Below are 7,388 nucleotides of genomic sequence, written 5' to 3' on the forward strand. Positions count from 1 at the left end.
ACATACTATACTATGTGGCCTTAAAAACGTCATACTATACTATGTGGCCTTAAAAATCACATACTATACTATGTGGCCTTAAAAATCTCATACCATATTATGTGGCCTTAAAAACCTCATACTATACTATGTGGCCTTAAAAATCACATACTATACTATGTGGCCTTAAAAACAACATACTATACTATGTGGCCGTAAAAACGTCATACTATACTATGTGGCCTTAAAAACGTCATACTATACTATGTAGCCATAAAAACGTCATACTATACTATGTTTTCTTAAAAACGACATACTATACTATGTGGCCTTAAAAACATCATACTATACTATGTGGCCTTAAAAATGACATACTATACTATGTGGCCTTAAAAAATACATACTATACTATGTGGCCTTTAAACTGTCATACTATACTATGGTTACTTAAAAACAACATACTATACTATGTGGCCTTAAAAACGTCATACTATACTATGTGGCCTTAAAAACGTCATACTATACTATGTGGCCTTGAAAACGACATACTATACTATGTGGCCTTAAAAACTACATAATATATACTATGTGGCCTTAAAAACGTCATACTATACTATGGTGAATTAAAAACAACATACTATACTATGTGGCCTTTAAACTTTCATATCACACTATGTGGCCTTAAAAACAAAATAATATACTATGTGGCCTTAAAAACGAGATACTATACTATGTGGCCTTAAAAATCACATACTATACTATGTGGCCTTAAAAATCACATACTATACTATGTGGCCTTAAAAATCTCATACCATATTATGTGGCCTTAAAAACCTCATACTATACTATGTGGCCTTAAAAATCACATACTATACTATGTGGCCTTAAAAACAACATACTATACTATGTGGCCTTAAAAACGAGATACTATACTATGTGGCCGTAAAAACGTCATACTATACTATGTGGCCTTAAAAATCTCATACTATATACTATGTGGCCTTAAAAACGACATACTATACTATGTGGCCTTAAAAACGTCATACTATACTATGTGTTCTTAAAAACGACATACTATACTATGTGTTCTTAAAAACGACATACTATACTATGTGTCCTTAAAAACATCATACTATACTATGTGTTCTTAAAAACTACATACTATACTATGTGGCCTTAAAAACGACATACTATACTATGTGGCCTTAAAAATCACATACTATACTATGTGGCCTTAAAATCTCATACCATATTATGTGGCCTTAAAAACCTCATACTATACTATGTGGCCTTAAAAATCACATACTATACTATGTGGCCTTAAAAATCTCATACCATATTATGTGGCCTTAAAAACCTCATACTATACTATGTGGCCTTAAAAATCACATACTATACTATGTGGCCTTAAAAACAACATACTATACTATGTGTTCTTAAAAACGACATACTATACTATGTGGCCTTAAAAATCTCATACTATATACTATGTGGCCTTAAAAACGACATACTATACTATGTGGACTTAAAAACGTCATACTATACTATGTGTTCTTAAAAACGACATACTATACTATGTGTTCTTAAAAACGACATACTATACTATGTGGCCTTAAAAACATCATACTATACTATGTGTTCTTAAAAACTACATACTATACTATGTGGCCTTAAAAACTACATAATATATACTATGTGGCCTTAAAAACGTCATACTATACTATGGTGAATTAAAAATGACATACTATACTATGTGGCCTTTAAACTTTCATACTATACTATGTGGCCTTAAAAACGTCATACTATACTATGTGGCCTTAAAAATCTCATACCATATTATGTGGCCTTAAAACCTCATACTATACTATGTGGCCTTAAAAATCACATACTATACTATGTGGCCTAAAAAAACAACATACTATACTATGTGGCCTTAAAAACGAGATACTATACTATGTGGCCTTAAAAATCACATACTATACTATGTGGCCTTAAAAACAACATACTATACTATGTGGCCTTAAAAACGAGATACTATACTATGTGGCCGTAAAAACGTCATACTATACTATGTGGCCTTAAAAATCTCATACCATATTATGTGGCCTTAAAAACCTCATACTATACTATGTGGCCTTAAAAATCACATACTATACTATGTGGCCTTAAAAACAACATACTATACTATGTGGCCTTAAAAACGAGATACTATACTATGTGGCCTTAAAAATCACATACTATACTATGTGGCCTTAAAAACAACATACTATACTATGTGGCCTTAAAAATCTCATACTATACTATGTGGCCTTAAAAACGACATACTATACTATGTGGCCTTAAAAACGTCATACTATACTATGTGTTCTTAAAAACGACATACTATACTATGTGTTCTTAAAAACGACATACTATACTATGTGGCCTTAAAAACGACATACTATACTATGTGGCCTTAAAAACGACATACTATACTATGTGGCCGTAAAAACGTCATACTATACTATGTGGCCTTAAAAACCTCATACTATACTATGTGGCCTTAAAAATCACATACTATACTATGTGGCCTTAAAAACAACATACTATACTATGTGGCCTTAAAAACGAGATACTATACTATGTGGCCTTAAAAATCACATACTATACTATGTGGCCTTAAAAACAACATACTATACTATGTGGCCTTAAAAATCTCATACTATATACTATGTGGCCTTAAAAACGACATACTATACTATGTGGCCTTAAAAACGTCATACTATACTATGTGTTCTTAAAAACGACATACTATACTATGTGTTCTTAAAAACTACATACTATACTATGTGGCCTTAAAAACTACAAAACATACAATGTGGCCTTAAAAACGTCATACTATACTATGGTGAATTAAAAATGACATACTATACTATGTGGCCTTAAAAACAACATACTATACTATGTGGCCTTGAAAACGACATACTATACTATGTGGCCTTAAAAACGTCATACTATACTATGGTGAATTAAAAATGACATACTATACTATGTGGCCTTAAAAACGTCATACTATACTATGTGGCCTTAAAAACGTCATACTATACTATGTGGCCTTAAAAACGACATACTATACTATGTGGCCTTAAAAACAACATACTATACTATGTGGCCTTAAAAACTACATACTATACTATGTGGCCTTAAAAATCACATACTATACTATGTGGCCTTAAAAACGTCATACTATACTATGTGGCCTTAAAAACGTCATACTATACTATGTGGCCTTAAAAATCACATACTATACTATGTGGCCTTAAAAACGACATACTATACTATGTGGCCTTAAAAACGTCATACTATACTATGTGTTCTTAAAAACGACATACTATACTATGTGTTCTTAAAAACGACATACTATACTATGTGGCCTTAAAAACATCATACTATACTATGTGTTCTTAAAAACTACATACTATACTATGTGGCCTTAAAAACTACAAAACATACAATGTGGCCTTAAAAACGTCATACTATACTATGGTGAATTAAAAATGACATACTATACTATGTGGCCTTAAAAACAACATACTATACTATGTGGCCTTGAAAACGACATACTATACTATGGTTACTTAAAAACAACATACTATACTATGTGGCCTTAAAAACTACATAATATATACTATGTGGCCTTAAAAACAACATACTATACTATGTGGCCTTGAAAACGACATACTATACTATGTGGCCTTAAAAACTACATAATATATACTATGTGGCCTTAAAAACGTCATACTATACTATGGTGAATTAAAAATGACATACTATACTATGTGGCCTTAAAAACGTCATACTATACTATGTGGCCTTGAAAACGACATACTATACTATGTGGCCTTAAAAACTACATAATATACTATGTGGCCTTAAAAACGTCATACTATACTATGGTGAATTAAAAATGACATACTATACTATGTGGCCTTAAAAACGTCATACTATACTATGTGGCCTTAAAAACGTCATACTATACTATGTGGCCTTAAAAATCTCATACCATATTATGTGGCCTTAAAAACCTCATACTATACTATGTGGCCTTAAAAATCACATACTATACTATGTGGCCTTAAAAACAACATACTATACTATGTGGCCTTAAAAACGAGATACTATACTATGTGGCCTTAAAAATCTCATACCATATTATGTGGCCTTAAAAACCACATACTATACTATGTGGCCTTAAAAACAACATACTATACTATGTGTTCTTAAAAACGACATACTATACTATGTGGCCTTAAAAACATCATACTATACTATGTGGCCTTAAAAACATCATACTATACTATGTGTTCTTAAAAACTACATACTATACTATGTGGCCTTAAAAACGACATACTATACTATGTGGCCTTAAAAACGTCATACTATACTATGTGGCCTTAAAAATCACATACTATACTATGTGGCCTTAAAAATCTCATACCATATTATGTGGCCTTAAAAACCTCATACTATACTATGTGGCCTTAAAAATCACATACTATACTATGTGGCCTTAAAAACGACATACTATACTATGTGGCCGTAAAACGTCATACTATACTATGTGGCCTTAAAAACGTCATACTATACTATGTAGCCATAAAAACGTCATACTATACTATGTTTTCTTAAAAACGACATACTATACTATGTGGCCTTAAAAACATCATACTATACTATGTGGCCTTAAAAATGACATACTATACTATGTGGCCTTAAAAAATACATACTATACTATGTGGCCTTTAAACTGTCATACTATACTATGGTTACTTAAAAACAACATACTATACTATGTGGCCTTAAAAACTACATAATATATACTATGTGGCCTTAAAAACAACATACTATACTATGTGGCCTTGAAAACGACATACTATACTATGTGGCCTTAAATACTACATAATATATACTATGTGGCCTTAAAAACGTCATACTATACTATGTGGCCTTAAAAACGTCATACTATACTATGTGTTCTTAAAAACTACATACTATACTATGTGGCCTTAAAAACGAGATACTATACTATGTGGCCGTAAAAACGTCATACTATACTATGTGGCCTTAAAAATCTCATACTATACTATGTGGCCTTAAAAATCACATACTATACTATGTGGCCTTAAAAACAACATACTATACTATGTGTTCTTAAAAACGACATACTATACTATGTGGCCTTAAAAACATCATACTATACTATGTGTTCTTAAAAACTACATACTATACTATGTGGCCTTAAAAACGACATACTATACTATGTGGCCTTAAAAACGTCATACTATACTATGTGGCCTTAAAAACGTCATACTATACTATGTTTTCTTAAAAACGACATACTATACTATGTGGCCTTAAAAACATCATACTATACTATGTGGCCTTAAAAATCACATACTATACTATGTGGCCTTAAAAAATACATACTATACTATGTGGCCTTTAAACTGTCATACTATACTATGGTTACTTAAAAACAACATACTATACTATGTGGCCTTGAAAACGACATACTATACTATGTGGCCTTAAAAACTACATAATATATACTATGTGGCCTTAAAAACAACATACTATACTATGTGGCCTTGAAAACGACATACTATACTATGTGGCCTTAAAAACGTCATACTATACTATGTGGCCTTAAAAATCTCATACCATATTATGTGGCCTTAAAAACCTCATACTATACTATGTGGCCTTAAAAATCACATACTATACTATGTGGCCTTAAAAACAACATACTATACTATGTGGCCTTAAAAACGTCATACTATACTATGTGTTCTTAAAAACGACATACTATACTATGTGTCCTTAAAAACATCATACTATACTATGTGTTCTTAAAAACTACATACTATACTATGTGGCCTTAAAAATCACATACTATACTATGTGGCCTTAAAAATCTCATACCATATTATGTGGCCTTAAAAACCTCATACTATACTATGTGGCCTTAAAAATCACATACTATACTATGTGGCCTTAAAAACAACATACTATACTATGTGGCCGTAAAAACGTCATACTATACTATGTGGCCTTAAAAACGTCATACTATACTATGTAGCCATAAAAACGTCATACTATACTATGTTTTCTTAAAAACGACATACTATACTATGTGGCCTTAAAAACATCATACTATACTATGTGGCCTTAAAAATGACATACTATACTATGTGGCCTTAAAAAATACATACTATACTATGTGGCCTTTAAACTGTCATACTATACTATGGTTACTTAAAAACAACATACTATACTATGTGGCCTTAAAAACTACATAATATATACTATGTGGCCTTAAAAACGTCATACTATACTATGGTGAATTAAAAATGACATACTATACTATGTGGCCTTAAAAACGTCATACTATACTATGTGTTCTTAAAAACTACATACTATACTATGTGGCCTTAAAAACGAGATACTATACTATGTGGCCGTAAAAACGTCATACTATACTATGTGGCCTTAAAAATCTCATACTATATACTATGTGGCCTTAAAAATCACATACTATACTATGTGGCCTTAAAAACAACATACTATACTATGTGTTCTTAAAAACGACATACTATACTATGTGGCCTTAAAAACATCATACTATACTATGTGTTCTTAAAAACTACATACTATACTATGTGGCCTTAAAAACGACATACTATACTATGTGGCCTTAAAAACGTCATACTATACTATGTAGCCATAAAAACGTCATACTATACTATGTTTTCTTAAAAACGACATACTATACTATGTGGCCTTAAAAACATCATACTATACTATGTGGCCTTAAAAATCACATACTATACTATGTGGCCTTAAAAAATACATACTATACTATGTGGCCTTTAAACTGTCATACTATACTATGGTTACTTAAAAACAACATACTATACTATGTGGCCTTGAAAACGACATACTATACTATGTGGCCTTAAAAACTACATAATATATACTATGTGGCCTTAAAAACAACATACTATACTATGTGGCCTTGAAAACGACATACTATACTATGTGGCCTTAAAAACGTCATACTATACTATGTGGCCTTAAAAATCTCATACCATATTATGTGGCCTTAAAAACCACATACTATACTATGTGGCCTTAAAAACAACATACTATACTATGTGTTCTTAAAAACGACATACTATACTATGTGTCCTTAAAAACATCATACTATACTATGTGTTCTTAAAAACTACATACTATACTATGTGGCCTTAAAAACGACATACTATACTATGTGGCCTTAAAAACGTCATACTATACTATGTGGCCTTAAAAATCACATACTATACTATGTGGCCTTAAAAATCTCATACCATATTATGTGGCCTTAAAAA

This window comes from Girardinichthys multiradiatus, chromosome 17, assembly GCF_021462225.1.
Source record: "Girardinichthys multiradiatus isolate DD_20200921_A chromosome 17, DD_fGirMul_XY1, whole genome shotgun sequence".
Lineage (NCBI taxonomy): Eukaryota > Metazoa > Chordata > Actinopteri > Cyprinodontiformes > Goodeidae > Girardinichthys > Girardinichthys multiradiatus.